This window comes from Acinonyx jubatus, chromosome D1, assembly GCF_027475565.1.
Source record: "Acinonyx jubatus isolate Ajub_Pintada_27869175 chromosome D1, VMU_Ajub_asm_v1.0, whole genome shotgun sequence".
NCBI classification, from domain to species: Eukaryota; Metazoa; Chordata; class Mammalia; order Carnivora; family Felidae; genus Acinonyx; species Acinonyx jubatus.
In genome coordinates, this window is record NC_069390.1 from 62,477,508 (window position 1) to 62,504,087 (window position 26,580).

At 37.0% G+C, this 26,580-nt stretch overlaps 1 protein-coding gene and 2 pseudogenes across 1 annotated transcript in view; 1 reads left to right on the forward strand and 2 right to left on the reverse strand.

Annotated features, from left to right (window-relative positions):
* The window catches only part of TENM4 (teneurin transmembrane protein 4), a 2,866,770-nt gene that overhangs the window by 2,070,337 nt on the left and 769,853 nt on the right, over positions 1 to 26,580 (reverse strand). The window lies entirely within an intron of this gene.
* LOC128311652 (ELL-associated factor 2-like) lies at positions 1,203 to 9,089 on the reverse strand (annotated as a pseudogene).
* On the forward strand, positions 17,178 to 17,890 carry LOC106981609 (60S ribosomal protein L15-like; annotated as a pseudogene).

A 26,580-nucleotide genomic window follows, 5' to 3' on the forward strand; every position in this document is an offset into this window, starting at 1 on the left:
ATTGTTTTCTATAATTGCTGTACCAATTTACATTCTCACCAACAGTGCAGGAGGGTTCCCTTTTGTCCACATCCTTGCCAGCACTAATTTCTTGTATTTTTATAATACCCATTCTTACAGGTGTGAAGTGATATTTCGTTTTTGATTTGCTTTTCCTTGATGATGAGTGACATTGAGCATCTCTTCATGTTTCTGTTTGCCTTCTTTATGTCTTTGGAGAAATGTCTATTCAGGTTCTCTGCCCATTTTTTTTTATATTTTTTTAATGTTTATTTTTGAGAGAGAGAGAGAGAGAGACAAACAGAGCATGAGCAGGGGAGGGGCAGACAGAGAGGGAGACACAGAATCCAAAGTCGGCTCCAGGCTCTGAGCTGTCAGCACAGAGCCCAATATGGGGCTTGAATCCATGAACAGTGAGATCATGATCTGAGCCAAAATCTGTCGCTCAACCGACTGAACCACACAGGCGCCCCACCTCTGCCCATCTTTAATTGGACTGTTTGTTGGTTTGTTGGTTTGTTTAGATATATCTCTATCTCTATCTATCATTACCTACATACCTACATACCTACCTACCTACCTACCTACCTACCTACCTATTTTGAGTTGTGCAAGTTCTTTATACATTTTGGAAACTAACCCCTTATCATACATATCATTTACAAATATCTTCTTCCATTCAGGAGACTGCCTTTCTGTTTTGTGGATGATTTCCTTTGCTGTCCAAAAGATTTGAGTTTGAAGCAGTCCCTTTGGTTTATTTTTGCTTTCGTTGTTCTTGCCTCAGGAACAGACCCAAAAAACTATAGCAAAGACCTATCTCAAAGAGCTTACTGTCTTTGTTTTCTTCCAGGAGTTTTATGATTTCCAATCTTACAATTAAATTTTTAAGCCTAAAATGGTAGAACTTTTAAAGTGCATATTCGTTTGAAACTTACTTAACATTTATTTTATGCTAGGCACTTCTCTCCTGGATTATCTTATTAGGTCCTCTTGTTCTCAAACCAACCTATAAGGTAGGGATTTTTACCCCTATTGTGAACATAAGGAAACTGAAGTTTAGAGGACAGAAATAATTTGTCAAGTTGGCAAAGCAAATTAAATAGTAGAAAATGGACACATCAGCCCATTATTTCTGATCCTCTCCCTATAACAAACATTGATTAAGTGGGTGGGGCCTACATTGTATTAGTGTTTAAAATGGAATCCCAGATACTATTCACTACTTTAAGGAGCCTTCCTTCACTAAATGCCACTGTGTTTGAAAACTGCTCCTTGACAACTGCCTCTAGAGAATTAAGAACATCTGCCTTAGAGGAAAGAAATACAGTTTTGGAAGACACATAATCAAATATGGTCTCTCTGCCTAAAGTCTTGGCATTTCTTCACTCATGTGCCTCAGGATTAACTATAAAATGTATGTACGCACTGTATATAAAATATATGTTTAAAAATCTGTAAAATTTGATCTTATGTCACCCACCCACATATTTTAAAACTCTGTATGTCTAAGGGAAAAGTAAAACATCTATCAACACCCTCCTATCTTTCTCTCCTACCCCACACACAGGTACAGGGACACATAGGACATATATATCTTTGGTCAACTTACACTACATCTCAGCTTTAACACCACTTTCTCCAAGAATTCTATCCTTCCAAGTAAGAATTTATTCCTGTCCTGTACGTTCCTTGAAGTTCTTTTATCTAACCTTTATAACCTTGTATTTTAAATGTATGCTTATTGGCCTGTTCCTGATGAACTGTAACATATAAACAGCAATGGATTCTACTTTTGTGTTGCCTCAAGTATTTATAAGTTGGGGGAGGACTCAAATAAATATAATCCAAAATAAGAAATAGAAAATCAAAGTCACATGTTAACATTTATTTAAAATGAGAAAATAGGGGTGCCTGAATGGCTCAGTTGTTTAAGCATCCAACTCTTGATTTCTGCTCAGGTCATGATCTCACAATTAGTGAGTTTAAGCCACCGTGTTGGGCTCTGCCCTGATAGTATGGAATCAGCTTGAGATTCTCTCTCTCCCTCTTTCTCTGCCTCTCTCTCTGCCCCTGCCCCACTCACATGTGTGTGTGCTCTCTCTCTCTCTCTCTCTCAAAATGAACTTTAAAAAAATAAAATGAGAAAATAAATCACATCAAAATAAAATACTGAAAGTTGACAAATAGTACAAATATGCTATACACAGAGAAATAACATTATAGTTTTACCAATCAATCAATCAGCCTAACATCTTTCTCCCTTTCTCCTCCCCCCAACCCTTGTCTCTACACACACACACACACACACACACACACACACACACACAACTTCTGGGTCTAACCATTTCAATTCTAATTGCTCTTCCACCATTCACATCATTCCAGCGTGCAGCACCACTAGACAACTTTATACTGTGTAACAGTTTATAGATAGGCACCTTTTGATCATGGAACCCAGTGAGGTGGCAGAGTGGGCAGTAGGATTTCTACATACCATTTCTCACCTGGGGTGACTAGTCCTAAATTAATATACACAGAACTAACTGTGAGCCACATGTATCTGTGCTACTACATGCTAACCATATGCTAAATATACATATGCAGTACGTATGTTTGTAAGTATGTGTATATGTATGTTTCTATCTATCTACTTCTCAACACCAACTACCCTTTGCTGGATCTCCAAAATGTCCTGACAGTTCCAATGCTACTCTTCTTGGGAAAAGTGTGTAGTAGGAAAGCTGGGGTATAAAGAGATAGAGGTTTTTATCAGTGCATTAAAATTAAACAGATGGATTTTGCAACCTCTCTAAAATACATGACCATGTGAACATACTGCCAAAGCCAGGGCTTTGGAAGGGCCTGTATATATGCTTCAACTTATTATGCATACAATAAATCCACTTTTGAATATGAAAGAAGAAGCATGTGTCTTTTGTTACTTTTGAATCCCTTTTTCCTAGTCCTGTGCCTGAAATATAGTAGGCCCTCAAAATATATTAAGTGAATGATTAAATTTAATCATAATAGTTTTAGTCACATCTTCATAACTCATGGGTTGCTTTGTAAAAGAATTTAAAATAAAACAGGGGAGTTGTTAGTCCAGCTTAAGATGCTCCCATAACAGGATTCCCATAACAGGGAGTTGTTATGCCCAGCTTAGGAAACAGCAACAAGCTTCATCTGGTGCTATGCATATTAAAAGCACATTATTATTATTATTATTATTATTAATTATCATCATCATAAATATTGTAATTATACCCCTGTGTATCCTTAAGGTATTTCTTTCCTCTCTATGATTAAGAGACAGTGGAGAACCTAGCTTTTGAAATACTTTTTCACAAAGAATTTATAATATCAGAGACATGAAAGAAAAGATCACGAAGGGTACATTAAGTTCAAGGGAGTTATACTTGCCAAAGGAGAATGGATGAACAAACTCTGATATACTCATACAATACAATTACTACTCCAGAAATAAAAAGGAATAAACTACCCATGTATGCTATAATATGGATACATCTTCAAATAATTATGCTGAGGTGAAATAAGTTAGACAATATGCTGTATGATTCCATTTATATAAAATTATAGAAAATTATAGAATCTATAGAATTATAGAAAATGGAAATGAATTATGATAGAAAGCAGATCAGGTGTTGTGAGGATGGGACACCAAGGGTTGGGAAGAAATAATAGGCAAGAGGAAACTTTTGGGGGTGATGGATGTGCTCATTATCTTGATTGTAGTGATGGTGTCATGGATATATACATACACCAAAACTATGAAAGCATATGCTTTAAATATGTACAGTTCATTATGTATCAATTAGACATCAACAAAGATGTTAAAAAGTTAAAGGAGTACATATGTATTGTTGCCTTTCCAAAATAAAAAAAAAAAAAAAAGGAATCAGCATTATATAGCACAGGCCCTTGAGAGGGTAGACCCAGATACATCCCAGATGTGTCCTCATTTGGCTAGATTTGTACGTCTCCTTATATAAATCTTTAGATTGCTTCACCAATTCCTGAGCCTCCTCAAAGATTTATAAAGGGTAATATTTAGTAGAACATCCTTATCAGCAATTCTAAAGAATCCCTATTTCTAGAGTGTGCTCAAGGCCAAGAGGGATTTGACAAAGCAAATAATAGCCTATGTAATGAAAGAGAAATTCTTCTTCTAAAACAAACGCACGGCTTTCTAAGACAAATGGATTAGTCCCATTGTATTAGAGCAAACTTTTTACACATATGACACAAGGTCATTTTAAGTGAAGGAATACTTGTTTGTAGCAGAAGACCAAACTTAATATTGGATTCATCTTAAAGGACATTCCATCTATTTATTAAATACCATGATGTTTGCACTGGACATTTCTGCAAAATTGACTTTACTAGTTAAGGAGAGGCTTTTATATAAATAGTCTGTGCCCCAAAGATACTGGGGTCTCCTCTGCCTCATTTTTACTCCATGTGGAATGTTTCTTGAATGAGTATACAAAGAAATGTTAGTAAATATGAAACATTAAAATGAATACAGCTTGGCTTATTCATTTCATCTAATTTCCTTTTGGAAAAAAAATGAAAAAAAAAATTTCAAGATGACAGGAGACAGTCATGGCCAAGACAGGCAAGCTGCATATTCTAAAACATCTGCTTTTATGTATATAATAATTGTTTCAATGTTATAATAATCCCACATCATAGGTAAGACAGGTATCAATCTTCGCATTTTATTTTAAAAATAAAGGTCTCTCTGGGGCATCTGGGTGGCTCAGTTGGTTAAGGGTCCGACTTCAGCTCAGGTCATGATCTCTTGGTCTGTGAATTCAAGCCCCACGTCAGTCTCTGTGCTGACAGCTCAGAGTCTGGAGCCTCCTTCCGATCCTGTGTCTCTCTCTGTCTCCCTCTCTCTGTGCCCCTCCCCTGCTCATGCTGTCTCTCTTCACCTTTCAAAATTGAATAAATGTTAAAAAAATTTTTTTAAAAAGGTCTCTCATAAATTTATATTTTCATTGACTTCACTTAAAAAAAAAACAGAGAAAGTCTTCCTTCAGTCTCTCCTGTTCTCTCTCATCTTAAGTCTGATCTTCTGCACCTTTAGTTTTTCCTATGCTTATATAGACAGGTGTAGACATTTGAGTGTTTCAATTCCTATGCCACCCGTGACTTTTTTACTGCTCCCCCAACACATTGTAATTTCAGGGCTTATTCTGGGCCTTTGCTTAAACACTGACTGGTTCCAGTTCTTATGGTACTGTGTCTCCAATGCTAAATTACTCTTTTCTATGGATTTTCTGATCCCTTCCTTAGATTTAATTACTTCCCCTAAAGATACATATAAACAGCTCTTAATACATATTGTTTCCCTTGCCCTTTAAACACACATGCTTTTTAAATGAAATTATTGTATGATAGGTATCATTTACATATATTTTTCTCTTTAGACTGTGAGCTTCTTCATGCTGAACTAAATATGATCTGCAGTTGTTAAGAATTTTCTAGAGTCAGGGAGACCTGTGGTTTGAATGCTATCTCTAATGCATCTAGGACAAGTTTTAGACAAGTTACTTTCTTAATGTCATCTTATTTTTTTATATGTGAAATATAAATCATGACACCTGGTTTAACAGGATATGTTAAAGAACATATAATGAAGTACTGTATGTAAGGCATGCCTGGTACATAATGTATGTTCAACAAACGATAACTAATGTCATTGATGTTTTATTGCTATTATTGCTTTTACAGTGACAGATGACACTCAGGAAATCAAGATGTGTTTTTGAAGAGCTTTCAGTTATTCTCCAGGCGGTAACTCCTTGCAGATTTTCAGGGAGAAGAATATTACAGAGATCAGGGGACAATATTCCTCAAAGCAAACTGACCCTCACAAACATATTGGTGTGATGCGACAGAGGTTGCTATAGTGCAAATGAAGAGAAACGCAGCCACAATAAGCCATCTGGGGTCTTCTGAGACATCCAGCTCATAGGAGATAATGAAAACATACATCACCCGTAACCTTTTAGGCCAACTGGGCTATTGAACATAACAGGACATAATGGCTTTCCTGATGTGTCAGAAATTCTCCACTCCTGCCTACAGGTAGTTCATCAAATTGTTCTATGCTTATTGCTTCAATCTGCATTTAGCTTTAATATGCCCTATATGCCTGAATCTTTTCTCCCAAAACCTTCAAGGCCCCAGGAAATTATTGCTCCCGAATGCCATACTCACTAAGTGACAAAGACCCTGAAAGGTGAAAATCAAGCCTGCTACACTACAGAAATAAAAAGGAGAGAAGTCATGTTAAAAATAAACAGTTTCAAAGATTTCATGAAAAAAAGTCAATGCAATTTGCAACTTCATTTGTTCTAGTGACAAGCTGATAAAATGTTGGTGGTACAAATGCATCAGAAAATTTGACACAAATTGAAAGTGACTACACATTCCATTATCCCAAACTCCCTTGGTAATGGAAAATGATTTTTAAAGACAGTTTCTAATATGTCATAGATGTACGAGGCTGCCTATGGGAAATAATACCCTTGATTATCAGGAAAGATAAGCATTCAAAAGAAGGCAAGGGCTGCAGTGATTCTGTGATTGAAGCTTTACTACCCCGATTATTGGCTATGCAAAGAACTTCACTAAGAATACTCAAATATACAAAGAAAATTGTTATCAATGAAATACACTTAAAAATTGGGGTATGCAAATAACTCATGAGTCATTACCAGAAAAGTCAGTGTAGTTAGTCAATAATTAAAGCTTGCCATGTTCAGTTGGTTCAGTGCCCAACTCTTGATTTCGGCTCAGGTCACAGTCTCACGATCATGACATGGAGACCCAGATCAGGCTCCATGCTAAGCATGGAACCCGCTTAAGTTTCTGTCTCTCTCCCTCTGCTCCTCTCCCCTGCTCATGCGCACTCTCTCTCTAAAATAAAACAAACAAAACAAAGCTTGCCAAGGTATGTATTACAATTTTTCTAAAAGAGTGTTAACATGTATTTAAAATGGCATTCTATTCATTGAAAACAGTTACTTAAAAATACTAAAAATAATGCACACCAAATTAAATTTTCTCTAGAAACTTTTGAAATAAAAGTATAGTTGGAATTTACTATATGGTCTTTTGAATTTATTTCATTTTTTTATAATATGGCTTTGTAACATTAGTATGTTGTATCTTATGCAAAAAATGATTATACAATCAAAGAACCTAGATTCATGATAGTTGGAGAAAGTATAGGATACTAAATATTTATGCTAATACAATAACATTATATCAAAGTACTGATTTTCTTTATTTTACAGGGAGAATTGATCTCAGAAATTAAGGGCTCTTCCTAAGGCCACACAACTAGTAAGTGATAAAAGGGGGTTTGAATTTAAGTCCATTTTACATGAAAGACTCGACTATTTCTCCTATGCTATTTTTTTCCAATACATTCTGATCCTGAATTTTAATTAATTCTGAATATACTTTGTTTCATCCTTGATAATCATATATTAATGCAGAAAACAGCTTCCAACTCATCAATATGAAAAAAAATCACTCAATTCATTTCAAAATATTTACTGAAAAGTTATTAGTTCCTAAGTATCATGCTCAGTAGCCATTCACCAATAGCCATTATATGACAACAGGAGTAGTTTGAACAATTTCAGTTTCAAGTAAAAGAAACCCAGTCCAAACTGACTTAAGCAGCACATAGAATATTTATTGCCAGGACACTGGTGATTTTCCCATAAATGAAGGAAAAACTACAAGGGCCAGAGAAGCTTTGGGTCTCTAAGAGATTGGGCTTGAACTGTTTCTCATCATGACTCTCCCCATCTCTCACTTTTACTTCTCTTAAGGCGTTGGCTTCATTTACTCAGGTGTTGGGGTTAGGTTGAGAAGAGAGAGGCTCACACTTCCTTGCACCTGCTGTATGCAGGGCTCCATATGTGCCCGGTGCCATTTTGTTGTTGTTGTTGTTGTTGTTCTGAATCAAATTTAATTTCTTTTATTATCAAAAGTTAAGAGACACTTTCTTCAGTCTTAGAAATTTTTACTCTTAGTATAAAATAAATTATCCCACGTCTTACACGTTTTATATATATATATATATATATATATATATATATATAGCTGAAAGTTTCTTCCATCATCACTGTCACTTCCTGATTCATTCAGCTGCAAATCATTTCTTAAAGTACTCATTAGAAGGCCACTGTTCTCATAAGATTTATTCAGGCCAGCATCCATATCAGGAATCCTGCACTGTGGCATGGCAGACATGACAGGATGTCCTGAGATACAAGTTCCTGGCTCAGAAGGAGAGGATCTGTACTCTTCATTGTCTGAGTCACTGGAACTATCCTCACTACCTGAAGATGATGAACTGTTAGAATCAGATGAACTATCACAACTACTTATGTAGTCCATTAGACTAGCTTCTGCTTTCAGTTCTCTTTCAAAATCTTCCATTGGAGATGCTAGGACATTCCATCTTCAGAAGGGCAATGTTTTATAAGATTGGGAGTCCTAGCTAAATTCTGCATTTGTTGCTTCTGTTGCTCTATATGATACGTATGCAATATGATATATGTGATAACAGACATGGCCTCTCTAGCTCTGAAGCACACCGTTACAGTCTGAAACGTGAGAAAGTTTCCTGCAGCTTAGCACATAAAAACAACAGGGAAGGATTCTAACTGGCCAGCTACATTCACATAATGATCCATTACCAATCTTTGGCCAAGGTGATGCAGCATTATGGTTCTTTAGGCTTGGGGTGCAAGGCCACCTCCATCATCTGGAAGATGGGTGCTTTGGTTGGGAGATCCACAAGAATTATAGGATTGCAGTGGAAGAAGAGCAGTTTCCTAAAGAACGAGGCCAGGGAAGTGCAACAAGTTGAAGATTAGGAAAGCATAGTATGTTATCAGAATTAGCAGACATCAAATATACACTGGCTAACATTTGTCAAACATGTACTACATGACAGGTAATATTCTGAACATATTACATGTATTATATTATTTAATCTTCACAATAACATAAGAAAGGGGTGTTTTATATTTATATATATACACACACACACACACACACATATATATATACATATATATATATATATATACATACATATATATATATATACACACACACACACACACACATACATACACACACACACATACACATTGTTTTAAAAGTTTGTTGATTTTCAGAGAAAGCAAGCAAGCGGGAGGCAGGGAAGAGAGAGAGAGGGAGAGAGAGAGAGACAGGGATCCGCATTGTCAGTGTGGAGCCATACTCGGGGCTCAAGAACCTTGAGATACTGAGCCAAAATCAAGAGTTGGATGCCTAACCGACTAAGTTATCCAGGTGTCCCAGATATAGGTTATATTTTTCTCTCCAATAAAGATTACCAAATTAAGGCTTAGAGAAATTAAATCAATTGCTCCAAAAGGTATGGCAGTACTTGAAAGGGCTGGACTGAAAATAATGTCTGATGTAGCTCTTATAGCCATTCCATTCCACTTCCAGGTGTGCAGCATTTTTTTTCTTTTGTTACCCATCACTACATACAGCATGAATTGCAGGTCTTGGGCATCCATCTTTGTGAATATTTTAGTTTATTAATATCTTTAAAATATATTTAGAAGCAAACTGCATGTATCAGATAAATCTATAAAACAAAATGAGGAATATCACACTCATAATTTGGATCTTTGTTATTTTAGGGAACCCACTGAACTAATTTAAAACGAATAGTAACATCAACACGGGTAATCCTATTTATACTTTGAGCCAAATATAATGTTTCAAACCCTTGTCAATAGCCTCTTGCCAAAGCAGATGTTTGGCTCTTTTTTAAATTAAACACTTGACAGTTTCTACTTTTACCCCCTCTGCTTATTTTGTATGTATTCATTCCTGGGTTGAATTTTTCTCTTGACCTTGTTCACCAATCCCAGCAAATGTTATGCTGAAACATCTCTTTCATTCACTGCATTATTAAACTACTTACCGCATTAGAAACTATACATTATCTATCTGATGTTATTCAATGTCTGTTTCTCCACTAGATGATAAACTGTCTGTGTCAGGTATTGTGTCTACTTTATTCATCATCGCATGCTCAATGGCTAGTCAAGCATTTGGTAGAACAGTCAACCAACAGGTAATCTTGAATAAAGTGGATTAATCCACTGATGTTTTAATATATACAGAACATACTTTGTCTAATCCAAAATCAAATTTTATTATTATTGGGGTGCCTGGGTGGCTCTTGGTTAAGCGTCCAACTCTTGATTTCAGCTCAGGTCATGATCTCGTGGTTTGTGGGTTTGAGCCCTAGGAGGGCTCTGCACTGACAGTGTGGGGTCTGCTTGGGATTCTTCCCTTCCCTCTCTTTCTGCCACCCTCCCCCGACTAGAATTCTCTCCTCTTTCTCTCAAAAATAAATAAAAACATTAAAAAGTAAAAGTAAATTTAAAAAGTTTGTTATTGTTGTTTTGTTTGATATTTAAGGTTAAGATAAAATCTCATAGCAGGACTAATTTGATGTTTTCGCACTTTTAGCTTCTTCTTCAGATGGAAACATTGACATTTGTTCATACCTCCCTGTCTTTGCTCACAGTGCTTCCTTGGTTTACACTGCCCAAGTTCTGCTTTTCTATGGGGTAAACTTCTCCCCATTCTAGAATTTTTCTATTGCCACATCATCTATAAATCTTGTTTGACCTCCTTATGGTAGTTTTTTCTCCACTCATGTTTCTATGGTGCAATTCTATTATTACCCTTATCATCAGTCACTGTTACTATATGTTTAAATGTTTGTATCTTGGAGAATGGAATCTGTCTCTAAACCTGACTTCATATTCTTGGAAACTAATAGAGTACTTGGAACATAGTGCTATTTTCATGTTCATCATTTCTTTTTGATCAATAGAACCTCATTTCTTGTGGGATTCATCTAAAAACTCTTTACCAGTGGTTCTACCAGAGAACCACATTCTGAGGATAGAAATGACTGATGCTGATGAAGTTTAGCTGGTTGGGAGCTGAAAATACACAACTTTGAGAAAAAGTCAGTTTGCTGAAGCTAAGGGAAAACTGTACAAGAATGAAAGGATTTGGGTAAGAGGGGACAGAATTATTAAAGGTATGAAAAAGGAAGTGAAAATTCAAGAAAGGAGTATTTTTCAGCATTGTGCAAATGTTCCCAATCAAAACTTATACTCTAGGTGTGAATTTCCCTGGCTGATAAACTGATCATCTTATATTTTAGTTCTATCTTTTTCATTTTCTCTCCCAGATCTTCAGTACCATCTATCCTTTTCTCTGCCAGTGCAGGTTCTTATTTGACATTCAATGAATGATATTAGTTCCATGGCAAATTGACTTTGCAAAATAGGAGATATATAAGAGGAGAAGCATTTTACTAAAGAAAGACCACAATGAAATGAATAATAAACTCTAAAATCAATGACTCATGCTTAGGGAGGTGGCCGGGGCTCTGGAATCACCCTGACTGAGGTTCAAATTCTTATTGTCACTCATTGGCCGTGAAAATTGTTTATTAACTCTCTGAGCTCCAGTTTCCTCCTCTGTATGACTGGACAATACCTGCTTCATATGATGATTGAGAAAAAGAAAATAAGTTATACAGAGTGGTGAATGTATGCTCAGTGTGTACTGAACTCAGTACAGTTTTAACACAACAGAACTCAGTTGAGTTCAAAGAAATTTGTATGGGCTTACAGATTTATCTCATTCCATTCAAGCAATAACCCATTTAAAAATTTTAGGGAACTTAAATTTAAATAAGTGAATTAACCCGTCCAAAGTTTCCAAGTTAATAACTGGTACAATCAGAATTAGAGCACTGGAAGAACAAAGAAAAGTTATTTAAAAGGACATATTGTAACAATATCATCCATCTCAGAAGGATTCTTGAGCATATAGACAATATTATAATATGACATATGAGAAAAAATAATTTTATTCTCTGTAAATAGCAATTAATAACAAATTAATAAACATTTTCCAAATAATGAATCATACTTGATTTCCATCAGGGAATGACTAATTCTTATCTGTTTCATCACTTAGATTAAAACAAATGCATGGTTATGTTCAAGTGATATCATCTCTGATATAAAAGTCTGAAGATCTAAGAGTTATTACTTATTGTGTGGAAGGTGTTAATACATCTCTTTGGAACCTCAGTGCATTTTTTGGAGAAGAAACCTAATGGAGCTTTGTGAGTCATTTTAGAATTAGAAGGAAAAAAAAAGATGACTTCAGATTAATGAGGCAGTGGCTTCAGGATTCCATTCCACTCAACAGCAGGCTTTCCTTACCACTCATTACCAATCTAAAGTTTTCCGGGCAGTTTAAACTTGATTCCGGAAATGTAAGCCCATCTGCAGCAGATATTTATTGGAGAAGAATTAACAAAGGCCTGGGTATTTCTGGAGCTGTGCGCCTGGAAGCATGTGCAGGTGCGAGCACTTTCCCCCACCTTCCACTTGCGGTAGGGGAAGCTGGAGGCATTTTTCAATGAGGTTGCTCTGGGCAAACCCTAAGGGCCTGTCTTCCTGCTGTGTGTACCCAGTCCAAGGAGTTGAGTAGGAGGCAGTGAAACTGGAGAAGATGAAAAGTGGCATCACTGAAGCCTCCCTCTAACTCTCCTTCAGGTATGCAGCATCCGGTAATCAACAATTAGAACATACACCCATGCCCTCTTGTCAGCACCTATGATCAGCTGGTCAAGCATTGGTGACTCCTGACTGTACTCAGCAGCCCAGAAAATCACACCCGAAGGCAGAGTCAGCTCACCTTTGTCAGAGTAGGAAAGGCTTTTCCTGTTCTGGGGCCTATGGGCTTATCTAAGAAGCCTGGTATGGACATCTCAGGATGTAGTGATAATCATTTCACGGATTTACAGATTTGATCTGGGAAGTTCTGGGCGATTGCCTGCTTACTCTGCTCCCTGCCCTCATGGAGGTGACCTTTGTGAGTGTCCATGTCAGAGTTTTCCAGTTTCAAGGCTTCAAGCACATCTCCCAGTTATTGATATCACTGTCTTTCCAACCAAAATAAATTAAATTTGAGACAAGTTGTTCATTCCCAATCACCTACACTTTTCAGTGCATCTTACAGATAAAGGCAGACTCCAGTTTTCATAAAAAGCCAGCTCAGTACTTGTCTGGACAAGTGGGATACCCAGGAAAAATGAAAGATCTCCAGACTGTGCTTCTAAAAGCTATGTTAATCCTGAGACGATAGCACGTTATTAAAGAGTGAAGATAGCACACGAAAAGTAGCTAGCTAGCAGGGCAATGTCTGATGCACCACTAGCATTTAATAATAACAGAAGGTACAAGGCATTCCTTCTGCATGGTATTAGTTCTTTTGCTCATGTCTGCACCTTGCCCTTTCATTGTCCAGATGGAGAGGACTCTGTTACTTCTTTCAAGTGTAATTACTGCAAATTGCTCTTGGCTCAGCCCCTTCCCAGATACTGGGTTGTCAAGAAACCCCACTTCAGGGCTGTCCCATGCATCTGTATGAGTGTACATCTCTCCCCTTCCCCAGCTCTCTCTCTTTTTGTGGATGCATAAACATATCTCTCTGTATCTCACTTTCAAACCTGTGGCCTTTTAGTTTTAGGAACCTGAAGATGCTCAAACAGAAATCATTACCATTAATATATGATGAGAGGATGCCTGTTTGACCATCAAATAAGCACATTTTTAATTCAAGTCTAAAACTGACAAACTCTAAAACTATGTACTACAAGACAAGAAAAAATACATTATCAAGATTAGCAAATTAAAAAAAAATAACAAGACAAAGCCTCTGCAACTGAAAAAAATAAGTTATCAAAATTTATTTCAGAAGAAAGAGTGTTTTTTACTGAAAGCCTGAATTAGAGTCCTGGCTCTTCCATTTTCTAGTTAAGAGATGGAGTGGGGGGGACTTAGTTCATTTCTCCTGCCCATGTTCCCTCCACCCGTGAAGTGAGATTAATAAATGTTTCCTTTCCGGGCCTGAGGTGAAGAGTTACTTATAAAGACACACCAATGACAAACATTTACATGCACGAAGCCTTAGTATGTACCAGCACCTTAAGCACTTTGCATGATACATGATACTCCATATGAGAAGGAATATTTATATTCCCATTTAATATAGGAGAATCTGAGTCTGTATTATATAATTATAGTACAAATTACTTTTTTGCCAAAGCATGCCCTGTAATGGCATTTGTTAGTTGTTATTATTTTCCCTTCAAAAAGTAAGTGAACACAAGATTTTTGCAAAGAACTGTGTTTGGTTTCTCTCAAGGAAATGAAGCTGTCCTGTGCCCACCATTTTCCCTCCACTGCCAGGCTTTGGAGATGTACCATCTACACTTGCAGACTCCAATTATGTGTGACTCTTCCCTTCTCATGCTCCTGCAATCTTCATCTCATTCCCACACGTTCTGATTCAGAATGAAAACGGAAATAATGTTTCTATTAAAATAAAGGGACCAGAATTGCATCATTTCTTAATTAATTAGAAGATGCCTGTCTCTCTCCTCTCGTAATTACATGCTTCTCTTTTCATTTCTTTCTTGTGATGAGAATCTACACTCTTAAATGAAATCAATATAAGATTTGAGTTGAATGGGTATCAACTTTACTCTGGGGAAAAATGACATTTGTTCACTACACCAGCTCAAAAAAGAACTTGAGGGTTGTGAGGATTAAGTTAGCTTATTCTTGATTTACTCCACACATCTTTATTGAGCAATGCTAAGTACTGGACACAAATCAGTCAATAAGAGAGATGTGCTTTCTGTTCTTGTGGGGTCATGTTAGCAGGGGGAGACAGACCTTGTCTGTGCCATTTATGAGTGGGGATGGGAAGTGTGCATCTGTGTCTTATTTCACTTGATAGTAGGGCATAGCAGTAGTTATGGGTGTTACAGTAAGGTCTCACAGGGCACTAAAACATCACTTGAAATAAAACTTGATGGGGAAAATCGTATTTACCAGAACTCTTTTTAAGAAGAAAAAAGTGGTTGGCAAAAGTAGTTTATATGGTTACTGGGCATGGAGGGTGAAAATCTTCAGCAGGGATGAGTTACTCTAAAGTACCTTCAAAAGAAGTTGGGTCCTGTTAACTTTCACCTTTGTTTGTCTTTGTCAAAAGGCAGTGTGCATGATGGAAACAAAACTGGGTTACTCTCTGTAACTGATGAGACACTGAGCATGGACAATGTTCCCTGCCAGTCCCTCACGCAAACCCCAGAGTTTCCTCCAAACATATGTTAGAACTCAAAAACTATGATTCAAACAAACACAGGTCATAGTCCCCCAAATCATTTTCATTCTTTAGACAGGTCCTGAACTTTACAATTATGTCAAATAATTTCCTGCTTTACAAATCCTCCCTTTTCTGGTATCTATCTTTCCTTCCTTAACTGCTATCATCCTGCTGCTATATATGTATGTATACTACTATGTATATATGTATGTATGTACTACTATTACCTTCCCAATTTCTTTTCTAATCATTTTTTATCTGACTTCACTATCAAGTGTGAGTTCCATAAATATAGTGATTTGTCTTATTCATCTTGGTACTCCATTGCTAATACCCTGAATCCATATAGGTGTAATAAATATTTACATTATGTTATTATTTAAATAATAATTTTCTACTGAAGGAAAAAGTCCAGTAACTTGTTTACTAAGTCACACCTACTACACCCAAGAAAACTGTATTCACAGATCAGACATCCGATAAATATTTGTTGAATGTCTATATGATTGTCTGATCCCTTGTTCCTCTAAATAATGTTAATTTCCTCTAATAAGAGCAAATCATTTTCTTTTACTTTCTTTGGATAGTCTTTTTGCTATTCTTATATTTCAGAACATTCAGAAGTGGTTTAGTTTCAAAACTGTGAAGTGTGTTAAAAATGTGTTATTTATAGACTAATTGGCAAAGCCATATAAACGTAATGATGGCAGCTCAATTTCTGGGTACAGTCTTATTTGGTTCATCATAATTTGACAAGTTGGCATGCATGAGGTTAATGAGAAAATTCATTTTATCTGACATACTAGGCATTTAGGAGAGCAACAGTCACACTAATAAGGAATTACATGTTATACATATTGCATAGTCTGCAATTTTTCTTAAAAATATATAATGAATGGTTTGCTTTGCTGAACTCTAGATAAGCAAAGAAAGAAAGGGCAACACCAAGGACTTCAGAAGAGAAACAGAATGTCTTAATAGCTTCATGTTCAAGGCAGAAGTTCAAGGTGATAGCCCAGAAGGGCAAACATAGACCTTACCCCTGCCTGGTGTGGAAGTACACAACAGAATTGAATTCCTTGTCCACATTACTCTGAAAATAATTGTTTACAGTAATCATACCAGGAACATGCCACTAGCTCTCATAAACATCCTTTTAAAATAAGCTAACAACTAAGAATATAGGGAAACAACCCTTTTCCCAAAGGCAGTGAACAGAGATCCAAATAGCATTCACATTACACCCACTGGAAGGAAAAATTCAATTATCCTTTCTAGATAAATCTTTGTTGGTGCCTACTATATGACAAGCACCATGCAAGGTGCTAGAGAAACAGTGGATGACAGACATATTGTCACTGCCCTCAAGGAGCACACAATCTAGTAGGAAAAGCTTACAGTTATGGTAGGTTCAAGGTTACTGTGTACTGGGTGAGAACCTTTGCAGGTGAGATTCAGCAAGTGAATGATGTCAAGGAGAGACAAATCTGGTTCTTTCTGAGTGCACTGGACACCTGGTTAGTTCTATGAGAATCTCTGTCCTAACATAGGTTATTCCATAAGAAACAGAAGAGCAGAGACAATCTCTATTTTAAGCACCACATCTAATCATTTCCCAACTTGGAAAAAGTTTCATTGTGAGTCCAATTTCTTGTGCTTGTCATTCACAGTCTTGCTTGCCACTTCTGGCCCCAGTGTGTGAACATACTTAGCAAAAAAATAAATAAAAATAAAAATAAAACGAAACAAAAAACCTCATACCAAAAACAAACCAAAACAAACAAAATAGCAAAAACAACAAAACACTATACGTGTAAAGGGCTTGAGATCATTGTATTTACCTACTTAGATACTAAGCAGTAGTAGGTCCAAAAAAGATCATGGGAGGAAGGCTCTTTCCTTTCCATGTGGCGGCAGCCATCTGCTCAAAGGTAAACAGGACAGGCACTTACACGTACCCCCAGGAGCTAAGGAGGAAGAAACAGTCCAGTGTAATGTGCTTTCTTCTCAGGTTGTGCTGCTGCCAGTACCTCCAGCTCTCTACACTCCACAGGAACCCCTGCCCAACCTGGCCTGATAAAGCACACAGACTGGGATACAAGGCCAAGCAAGGTTATGCCATATTTCAGATTCGTGAGCGACGAGGTGGCCGTGAACTCCCAGTTCCTAAGGGTGCTACCGCTGGCAAGCCTGTTCATCATGGTGTTAACCAGCTAGTTTGCCCGAAGCCTTCAGTCTGTTGCAGAGGAGTGAGCTGGATGCTACTGTGGGGCTCTGAGAGTCTTGAATTCTTACTGGGTTGCAAAGATTCCACGCACAAACCCTTTGAGGTTATCCTCATTGATCCATTCCATAAAGCTCTCAGAAGAACTCCTGACACCCAGTGGATCACCAAACCAGTCCACAAGCACAGGGAGCTGTGAGGGCTGACATCCTCAGGCTCCTGCATGGCCTTGGAAAGGGTCATAAGTTCTACCACACTATTGGTGGTTCTCACTGCACAGCATGGAGAAGATGTAATAGTCTCCAGCTCCACTGTTACCGCCAATATAAGTAAAGTTTGTAAAAATCTTACCTGGTAAACAATTTAGGACAGTCAAAAATAAATAGATACTACACAGTCATCACAATATCTAGCATTTGTATTGAGCTTCACTGTTTACAATATGCTTTCAAAGTGCATTTCTTAGTGGTTCTCAACCCTGGCTGTGCCACAGAATTACTTATATGTGTTGTTAATATCACCAATACCCAGACTGCAGGCCAGCAGATTCTGATTCAGGAGATCAAAAATGGTATTTTTAAGCAGCTTCACGGATGATCTTGAATTGCAGTCAGGATGGAGAAGCATGGCTTCATGTCATTTGTTTCTTCCACAGTGTTCCTGGGAAATAGGTTTTATTTATACTCCATGAACTTTCACTCCCTTATGCCTAGAATGATTTTCCTGAGGCACCTCCTTGGGGAACCCTCCCCTAACCACATCCTCTTCTCACCCAGTCTACCACACAGGCAAATCCAAATCACAGATGAGGATACTAAGCATACCACTGATTTGTCATTCTAACGTGCTGGGGTTTTTTGTTTGTTTGTTTGTTTGTTTGTTTTGCTTTTAGTCACAGTACCTTATTCGGTTAGTCTCCTACTTACTTGTGAGCTCCTTAAGAGCATGGACTTCCTGGGACACCTGGGTGGCTCAGTCAGTTAAGCAGCTGACTCTTGATTTCAGCTCAGGTCACGATCTCATGGTTCATGAGATCAAGTCCCATGTCAGGCTCTGTGCTGACATCAAAGAACCTGCTTGGGATTCCCTCTCTCTCTCCCTCTTTCTCTGCCCCTCCCCGGCTGTGCTCTCTCTCTCAAAATAAATAAATAAACATTAAAAAAATAAGCATGGACTTATTATGTATTTGCTCTTTTCTCTTAAGAATGCGTTATATTACTTGGACATGGTAGGATTAATATTAATAATAACAATAATAATACATTATGTTTACTATGTGCCAGTTACCATCCCCTGCATTGTATAGATAAGAATCGATTTAATCTTCATGCCAACTCTATGACATAGATGAGGTAAGTATTGTTCTTATCCTCATTTTGCAGATAAGGAAACTGGAACACAAAGAAAGTTAGAAGCCTGAGGTCACATTGTCTGATCAATGGAGAAGCATTAATATCACGTCCGTATCACAGGATGAAGAAAATTCTTTTCACTTCACAGATGAGAAAATGGAAACTTTTCCTATCATACCAGCATGGACCATTTATACTGTGGTTTGGATACTTGTTCTTTATTACAATATCTGGAGTTTGGGGGATTCTTTCAGTTCAGTGTATCCTGTGTATAATACTTCTACATTGTTCTATTATCTTTTAAATGGGGGAGACAGAAGATACCAGCAGAACCACTGCAGTGCATGTACCTTCAGTTGAAGACAGACGATGTTAAGGAGCACTGCCAGCCATCTGTTGACATACTGATTTGCCACGGAAAAAAATGGGAGTGCATTTGTTCACACTTCCAGATTATTTAAAAATAAGGAGCAATGGGAGTTATTAAGTTGGGCAATCTGAGTTCTAAGTAGCATTTATACACTTTTTTTTCCTGGATGCCTTCCTTAAAATTAAATTTTTAATAACCTTTAAGCCTTGCAGCCTTGAGGGAATAATTTCTTTCACAGTAGTTCAAAGGTTTAATTTCACAGTAAAGCTTTTGAAATATGGTATTATCCCTTTTGTTCTAGAAAATTACTGTTTAAAAAAATCATATTTCAAAGTAATGATTATAATGAGAAAAAGATATGAGGCCCAACTTCAAAAGGAAAAAATGATAACCTCGCCTGTGATGTCCTCTAGTGAGCCTTTCCCTCGTGGATTCTAATTTGTAACAGTTCGAAAAATCTCTGGAATTGTGCAGTCTCTGCCTGGTAATACAGCCCGGGCTGCGGTCTCACAGTGAGGAGGGGTTGATATAGACATAACGGAAGCCATTAACTTTCTTATGTAAGTAAAATGCAGTATGTCTTCAGTCCTGCTGCGTGTGTGTTTTCTGTAATGCTATTTCCAAACAATGTTATCTTTGGAGTTCTAAAGCCATTTTGTGGACATTAGAGTTGTTTGGAGTTGCAGAGCAGGCAGTGGGTACCGTGAAGCATAGCAGAGTCTGACAGGGAAAGAGGACGAGAACCATCTAATACAGAGCACCCAGTCTGGGCTTTACAAATGTTTTATCTTTTTAATCTTCATAGTAGCTCTCTGAGATCAACAGTATTAGCCCCATTTTACTAATGTTAAGGCCTCCTATAAAAGAAAATACTCATCTGGTCTAATTAGTTTAAGAATCAAAGTCCTCACTGCAACTTTCATTCAGAGCTCCTTGGCCTATTTATCACTTTATAAGAGTTTTTTTTTTTTTTTTTTTTGAGAGAGAGAGATAGAATGTGTGTGTGTGTGCATGCGCACACGAGCGGGGGAGGGGCTGAGGGAGAGGGGGAGAGGGAGAGGGAGAGAGAGAGAATGTCTCAAGCAGGCTCCATGCTCAGCATGGAGCCTATCACAGGGCTTAATCCCACGACCTTGGGATCTTGACCTGAGTCGAAATCAAGAGTTGGATGCTCCACCAACTGAGCCAACCAGATGCCCCAGGACTATTCGTTAAGTTGTAAATTCATAGACATGAAAAAGTTAATGAAGAAAGACTCATCGAATGAGAACTACATATGCAGGATACAATTAGAACCATAAGTATCCAAAATTTAAAAAAATACTACTGTTAGCTATTAAAGGACTGACATTAAAGGAAATGTTGGGTAGTAGGGACATGGGATGAGATCTCAAAATACATGCATTTAATCTCTAGGGCTATAAAATCTGGGACAATTCACTGAAATCCTCTTAGCTTCAATTTCTGCATCTGAGAAATGGGCACAAAAGACATAAAATGTTTCCCTCAAGTGATAAAAAGGATATGGATGTGAGAAAGCTTTCTGAACTACTGACTCTCACGTTAATGCACCCATGGCCATTCACTCTGCAGCTCTGTGTATGCATGTGTATAATTATTGGTTTTTAGATGTTTCCAACTCAGTATTTATCATACTTCATGGCAATGATCTATTTAGATATTTTTCCCACAAACATACTCTAAGATCTTTAGGGCAGAGATTGTATTTTGTTCATCATTATATTTATCACATATTATATACTCAGCCACCTGCTTAAAATTTAATACTACATTCCTGTTTATGCATTCATACATTCATTCAATTAGCATTCATACCTACTAAATGCAAGATAATCAATAGAATGGAGTCAATTTAATCTAGGAGCTTTCACAAAATAATATATTGAATGAATTATGGAAGTATGGGCCATAGATAGTAATATAAATTTTATTCTTGTTATTCCCTCTGTGCCCTTTAAACTTTGGTAAACACAATAATAGTAGCTAACTTTTACTGAATGCATACTACTCACCATGCTGTATGATAAGTAACCTGCATGTGTTATCTCACCAACATCTCCCCCAAAATAAAAAGGTTAGTACTGGAGAGAGAGAGAGAGAGAGAGAGAGAGAGATAGAGAGAGAGAGAGGGAGAGAGAGGAAGGAAGGAAGGAAGGAAGGAAGGGAGGAAGGAAGGAAGAAAGGAAGAAAGAAAGAAGAAAAAAGAAAGAAAGAAAGAAAGAAAGAAAGAAAGAAAGAAAAGAAGAAAAAAGAAATAAAGAAAAGAAAAGAAAGAAAGAAAAGAAAGAAAAAGAAAGAAAGAAAGAAAGAAAGAAAGAAAGAAAGAAAGAAAGAAAGAGGAAAAGGAAAAGGAAAAGGAAAAAAGAAAAGAAAAGCACAGGCTGGGGGTGCCTAGATGGCTCAGTCAGTTAAGCATTTGACTTTGGCTCAGGTCATGATTTCATGGCTCCTGAGTTCTGGCCCTGCATCTGGCTCTTGCTGACAACACTGAGACTGGAGCCTGCTTCCGATTCTGTCTCCATCCTCCTCTGCCCCTCTGCTGCTCACACTTTCTCTCTCACACACACAAAAAAATAAACATTTAAAAACTTTAAGAAAAGAAAAGAAAAGAAAAGAAAAAAAAAAAAAAAAGAAAACCACAGGCTCAAAATAGTGTCACTTAGACCAAGTTCCCAAACCAGGGCTTAATATCCAATCTAACTGCAGTTTCAACCTCCCCCAGAAATGTGACCTTAACCAGTCAGTCAGGAAATGTTTTGTTTTGTTTTTCATCAGCACCAATGAGTCTGTCACCTGGGTCCTCTCCATTTACCAAAGAAAGATGAGGTAATCTGCAAGATAAGACACCTTGCTTTTTCCCCTAGCAAACAGCCTCCTGGGGAACAATCCTTTTCTTGTGCTAATAACTTTCTTATTCCATGCTTTGTCTATAAAAATCTTCCATATTGTGTAACTCCTCAGAGTGCCTCTCTACTTGCTAGGTGGGGTTTTGCCTAATTCATGAATCATTTAATAAAGTCAATTAGATCTTCAAATTTACTTGGGCAAATTTTATTATTAAACAGTACTATCACTATAAATATTGAGGAAACTGAGGCGTTAATAGGTTAGGTAATTTGTTCAAGGTCACAGTAAATACTGAGGTCAAGATTCAAAACTAGGTCTTCCCGATTCATTTATTCAACAAATCTTTATTATACTCCTACTATGTGCCAGATGCTAGGCTACTTACTGGGGACTCAATGGTGAATAAGAACTCAGTGCTTACCTTTGTGTGCTTATTGCCTAGCAGGAAAAGAAAGATTAAACATAGAAATATGTGATTGATTATTATAATTATTTTAAGTTTCCTTTAAATTAGTTTAAACTGATACTTATAAAATCCAAACTCAGAACTGTCTTCTTATATTCTTAAATATACAGAGAAATTTTCTCCTTTCTGATAGGTACCTGATAGAGATGGGCAGGTGGTGGTCTTTTATTCTCTCCAAGTTCAGAGTCATTCATCATAACTAATCTGCTTAGTTATGATATTTTCAGCCAGTAATTCAGATTTTCATGTTTACATTCAATTTTAAACACTATGGAACTATAATGCATCAACATAAATACATACATACATACATACATACATACATACTAAATATTTTTTAAATGTTGGATACATATTCTCTTAAGTAGCCAAAAGGTCCTGAGGTTAGGTCTCTAAAAGGCACTTTTCAGGAATGAATACCTTCTGGTACTAGAACTAGGTCACATAGATTGATATATTTCATCTTTGTAGCACATTGACTTAATCTGTCCCATCATAATTCCTTTTCTCTGAACCAAGAGGCCCTGTTGGATAAATTTAAGCTTATGAGTAGAATAAGTTTCTGTGATCTGTATTAAAAGAATGGATGGTTATGGTAAAATTAAAAAAAAATGTATATTTGGTCTTTGTCTCTGGATCCTGGCAAGAGTTCCTAAAATCTTTGGAACTCTCTGAGTGATAAGAGTTTCTTTTATCATCCATAACAGGTCCCTTTTGACCATATTAGAGTTTATGGTAATGAGGTAACTCTCGGTAGGCCCCTTGATAGCCTCAAGATGGGTTACAGAGGAACCAATCACACGATTAGAAGGTTAGAACTATCAGTTCCACCTGACCCCCAACCTCTGAGGAAGGCAGAAGGGCTGGAGATTGAATTCAGTCACCACTACCCAATGATTTAATCAATTGTGCCTATGTAATGAGACCGTTAAAACCTCCGAAACAATGAAGTCTGAAGGAGCTTACAGGTTGATGAATGGAGAGTTGTAAGAACTCCTAAATTTGTAGCAAGCTAGGCAGAGTGCAGGTAGCATAAGGACCCCATTTCCTGCTGACATCTAAAATATAGGCAGTCTTGTGGAATTAAGCTCCCTTGGTTCTGCACTAACTCCAGGTTGTTAGTGTCAGAATTAAATTGCATTGTAGGACACCTAGTTGATATTAGAGAATGGGAGAAGTGATTGGTGTTGGAAAGATATATTTCAATTGTTTTGAAGAAACACACAATAGTACTAAGAGTCTGACTTGGTTTTGCCAGAGGGCCATCACCTTAAATAGCTTCAGTTCTAGTTCTGGCATTTAGAATTTGTGTGACCTTGAACAGATTACCTAATTTCTTGAAGGTTCTGTTTCCCTATCCATAAAACAGAAGCATTCATAACAGGATTGTTAGAAAGATTAAAATAGTAACTGTAAAAATAAGCTTTTTTTTCAATAGCTGACACCTAGTTAAGTATTTAGTCATTTTTAATCTCACTCCCTCTTCTTTTCCTTTCCCTCAAATTTAGTTCTAGAACAAACTATTTAGTAATAGACCAGAAATCCAGTATGGTTCTAATTATACTTTTTACACTCCAGAAATTCCAGTATTTCTCTAACAATGGATGTCTTCTCTCAGGCAGTTTACAGCTGTGGATCAGACCATCTAGTAGGCAACATGTCCCAGTTTGGGGTTTGGGAAATATAGTTACCACTCCAGATTACATGGTGATTAAAATGCAGGAGACAGTGCAAGACAATACTGAATTCATTAACATTTACAACATATTAGCTATGGGATTATTTCCAGGGGCAAGAGCCAGGAAAAAAGGGGTTGAGCATTTGCTTCTAATAGGAGGTAGAGGTACCTTTAAGGTTTAACCACTAAAGTTCTAACAAACCAGCTTCTCTGATAAGGCAGACCAGCCAGCCTCTGCGTGTTTTGCAATTTTCAATACACAGTTCCACTTTCACACTTCAATAATTCATTTTCTAGCACTTAGAATCCAGAAACCTGCTCTCACTGATGTAGCTAAAATGTAAGGAACAGAGTTTAATAACCAACATCTCTACTTATCTCATCTCATTCTCCAGTAAATTGTATTGGAAAACATGTGTAAATAGTACCAAGCAAACACAGCATTTATGGTCTCCTTTAGAATGTGTTCTATTTGAATTCTAGATTTATAGAGGTAATAATTTTATAGAGGTAACAATTTTCCATAACAAAAATGCAAAACTTTCTAAAATGAAAATTCTAATACTATCATAGAATTGTAGAATCTTCAGACTTACATTCAAATAGAACAAACATACGTGGAGTACCCAATTTCTCCTCGTAGTATTCTGAAAGGTTTCAATCTCTGTGTGGCAGGTATTATCACTCTCATTTTGCAGACAAAGCCCCTTAGAATACTAGAGGTTAAATTATTTTCCTATGGTTGGAGTAAAAATAGAGCTTAGAAAATCCAAATAGACTTGAATGCTTCTCATGTTCAAATATGAACAACCATTAGATATGTCAAATTAATAAAATAATCTAATAAGGTCCTCCTTCCAATGATCTTAAATTTTAGAAAATAAAACAAATATCTCAGAGCATATGAGGTACCCTTTAAGTGCATGGGTGTCATACACATTATCAGATATTTGTTTTTCAAAATTTATTTAGTGATATTTAGATACATTAAGCAACAATCACAATTCCGTTTGACTGGTAGCCAGCATGGCTCTAACCTAATCCAGGTGGAACTACAGCTGGGTTAAGAATTTAAGACCATCATCAATATAAGCTTAAACTGTGAAGGCCACCAATATTTAAAAGGCCCATGACAAAACTTTCTTCAATGTGTCTCCAATGACTTAAAGGTGATGTTAAGGTACATGGGCAATCTCATGAATATTAAGAATTTTGTTCATGATGTAGTAATAAATCATTACTTATTTGGTATTAAGGCAAATAACAATCGCAATCATAACAGCTAACAATGATTAAGCAATCTCTTTGTGCTAGACACTCCGATAGTTAATTTACATATTTTACATATTTCAACTCCAGATCGATATAAACATTGTTAACGTCTGCCACGGTCTAACAATTTTACAGATGAGGATACCAATGCTCAGAAAAGTCAAGATACTCTGCTAGCAAGGACCTGAGCTAGGATCCAATCTCAAGTATGTTGGACACCAAAGGCAGAGCTTCACTCCTCACTGCCACTGTTGAATATTTGAAAAGATTAGAGCAGACTTTAACAAAGTAGTGTCATTCATCCCTAGCCAAACAGAGCTCTTCATCAGATGTCCAGCAGATTAAAAACCTAAAATATGGACTGTGACATCAATGGCATTCTGACCACCAAAGATTAATGCTTCCTTTTCATAATATGAAAAGTCAGCCACAGACTGCATTTTGTCAGCTCCCTTGAATCTAGAAATCGGTCTAAGTCCTGACCAAGTAATACTGATAGAAGAGATGTACAACATTTCCAGGCCTGGTCCAGCCTCCTGAGTGATGCTTCATTGTGTCTCTTTTCTTTATGCTAGTTTTCTATCAAACTCCAAGATGATCTTGGAAGCCAAATGTTGAAAGGGAAGAATCTCTTTTGGTTAGGTCCTTCAAGCACAGTAACTGTCCTTTATTCCTACCTTATACTGTCTGGTCTCTAGATGATTGAGAAATAACTTCTATTATATCAAACCACTAAGACTTGGGATTTTCTCTCTTGGAGTAGTTTGTGATAACTGATAAAGATTATTACATATGCATAATAGTTCCAGTAATGTGGCCACTCAAATCTACAAACATCAAATTAGTCTTGTAGAAGAGCAAAATATTACAATAGCTTTAGTTCCATTTCACTTTTAGAGAAGAATTTTAACTTTGGTTAATGATGGAAGGAAAAAAAGAAGTGTTACTTTGGAATGCAGTACGGCTGCACCTTTCGCTGGTGCTTCACAGAACCACTAGTTTTAATAAGAAACCATT